Consider the following 3,187-nt stretch of genomic DNA (forward strand, 5'->3'; position numbering starts at 1 on the left):
GCTCCTCTCCCCTGGCAAAGCCCACACAGCCGTGTTGGGGGCGGGGCATCTGCTCAGAGCCACCTCTAGGAGCAGCTCCCACAGAGGACTCTCTCTCTCCCCATAATGTTACTTCTGACCACCTGAGCATTTTCCCTCTCATCTGACAAACTCCTAGTGTCCTAGGAGAGAGACCTAGGGAAGACAGAAGGAGGCCTAGCCCAGCCTAAGGGGGATCAAGAGAGGCTTCCTAGAGGAGGTGACCGTGAAGCTGAGACTTGAAAGGTGAAGAGATATTATCTGGGTAAAGGGGAGCTGAGGAAGAGAAAGCATTTTCCAGGCATAAGAAACAGCAGATGAAGGGCTGGAGGTGAGAGAAAGAATGGCTGGAGCCAGCAGGCTTGAGAAATGAGGTTGGAGAGGCAGAGGGGTTGGCAGCACCCATATCCTGGAGGGCCTTCCATGTCAGGCTGAGAAGTTAGAGTTCCTTCTGAGGTAGAGTTTTGTTGTTAGCTCAATTTCTTTGGCCGTGCATAGAGAATGGATTGCAGGGGGGCCTGGGAGTGGCAGCCAAGGCAGGAAGAGTTGTGGGGCCTGAGCTGGTGCAGTGGGAATGGGGATAGAGGAGGCAAAAAGGATGGAGGGATGGAATGGAATCTTATTAGACAATAGGACCCTTTTGTGGATGATGATTGGATGGTGAGTGGAGGGAGGGAGAGGAAGAAGCTGGTTTAGCCCAGCCTTGGTGACTTGGCCCATGTGGCCACTATTGGCACCTGTCTATGTACAGTGGCTTTGAGAACCACATTCTCTAATTGCCATGCCTACCAGGCTGCCTTCCATGCACTAGGCAAAAGATTATCTGTGCCAGGCTCTGTGCTGGGCACTGGGTGAGCAGTGATGATTCAGAAGCAGGCCTTGCCTTCCAAGTGAAAAGACAGGCCTACAAACTGTGATGACCACATGGTGTGATGCAGCTGAGACAGAAGACTTGCAGGAGCCCAGAGGGGACACCAGAGGGAGGTTGGGAGTCAGAGGAGGCTTCCTGAAAGAGGCTAGTCTAGAACTACTTCTTGAAGCCTTGGTAGGAGGTAGCTGGGTGACTGAGGGAGAACAGACTATTCTGAGAACATAAAAGGGGTTGTGAGAGAGCGTGGTATGTTCAGGGAGATGAATGAGTGGAACCAGCTGTGGGGAGAAGGAGACAGGCGAGGCTGGGCTTTCTTGGCCTGGCTCTTTGTGCACTCTGCCCTTTCAACTTAAGAGACTTTTCTCTTTGGCCCACCTCACACCACTCTTCAAGGTTCACTTCAAATTCAAACTCTCTCTTGAAGGCTTCTTTGATACCCTCCCTGGTCACAAGTAATTTATTGAGTAGCTACTAAATGTTCTTTACATGTTTTATTTTTTTATTCATTACAACATCCATGTGAGGTCAGCAATTCAGTTCAGTTCAACATCTATCTAGTCCCTACTATGTGCTATGCCCTGAATATACTGAGTAAATCAGACATTGTACCTGCCCTCAGGTAGCTCGCATTCTAGTGAGAAGACACATCTGTTAACAGACAATTTCAATAAAAATGATATTGTGTTATATTGTCTCAGTTTTGCAGATGAGGAACTCAGACTCATATTTATTTATTAATTGACTTTTCTCAGGGTGATAATGATAGTAAGTGGAACCCAGCTGTGGGTAGTATTGAAGTCAATGCTCTTTCCCCTGCTCCAGACCACTTACCATGGTCTATCTGCCTTGAGGAAAGGATAGATAAATGAAGAGATACTGGGAGATTTGACTTATCCCCATACTTGGTTTTTTAGCTCATTGAAAGCAGGATCCAGTGTTGTAAAGTGGTCCTGCAGAGAGAGATCTTGAGAAGGGGATGGGAACTAGCACTTAGAAAGTGCTGACTGGGGCCAGTCCTGTGGTGTAGTGGTTACATTCGGCACTTTCCACTTCGGTGGCCCAGGTTCATGGGTTCCGATCCCAGGCGTGGACACACACCACTCATCAAGCCATGCTGTGGCAGCGACCCACATACAAAATAGAGGAAAGATTGGCACAGATGTTAGCTCAGGGCCAATCTTCCTCAAGCAAAACGAGGACGATTGGCAACAGATGTTAGCTCAGAGTCAATCTCCCTCACTCCCCCTGCTAAATAATAAAGTGCCTACTGTCCCCTTGGTGTACTCATGCTGGTCCCACTTCCCAATCATGTGCCCCTTCCTCTGTGCATCTGGCACCCTCCCACCCTCATCGACCCTGGTTCTTATCTCATGGTGAATGACTCTTGGTCACTTCCCATTCACTTGTTTATTTTCTCTACTTGATCAGTTTGGAATCTTCAGAGGCCAGCATAGTATGTGGGCTGTTGTCAGAGTTTGGTAATCTTGAATTGGATTGACTTGAATTCTCCTTATTGATTTTCATATTCTGTTACAGAGTCTGCACGTGTCCCTGTGAGTATTTGTGCGCGTTGAGTCTGTGGATTTCTCTGTGGCCTCAGCCATAGTTTGCATTGTGTGTGCACGGCTCCTGTGCGGGGCCTTGCATTGACTCTGCATGTTTCCTGCAAAGGCATCCACAACCCCTTCTGAACCCTATGGCTCCTCGCCTACATCAGTGTCTTATGCTGACCAGCCCTAAACGTCCCTCTCTTCCAGAAACAAATTTCAGGGTAACTTGTGTCTGCTAGCCCTGACTGAAATACTTCTGAACACCCTGGGGTTTAAAGCCTGGCTTCTTGGAATGTATCAAGAGCCTGCACTTGCCAGCTCAGCTCCCCAGCTCTGTGACTGCTGACAATGAGAGTGGTCCTGCTTGGTTCTGAAGGGGAGAGAGCAGTAAGTGATAACACTGAACTCAACCCCCTGCACTGTCTGCTGCCCGCAAAGCACTCCAGCTGGTTTACAGCTTCTCTAGGGTGCTGAGCTTTTGGGGGGAGGGATAGAAAGGTAGGAATTTGGAAATTTTTGTCTTCAGACAGTTTGTGTTCCTGGGTGTATAAGAAAGTCCTCCACCCCCAGCTGATCATAGTGTTTTAATGACTCAAAATCATGAATATTAAACCGAGGGAAAGTTGACAGTATTTAAATGAGCATCATTAAGAGACACATAAATTAACAGGGTTTTTAGTTCTTGTGGAACTGCCGTTTCAATGTTAATTAAACAACCAGAGTGCTCGGGCGCTTTTGCAGAAAACTG

The sequence above is a fragment of the Equus quagga genome, chromosome 5 (assembly GCF_021613505.1).
Source record: "Equus quagga isolate Etosha38 chromosome 5, UCLA_HA_Equagga_1.0, whole genome shotgun sequence".
Taxonomy (NCBI): Eukaryota; Metazoa; Chordata; class Mammalia; order Perissodactyla; family Equidae; genus Equus; species Equus quagga.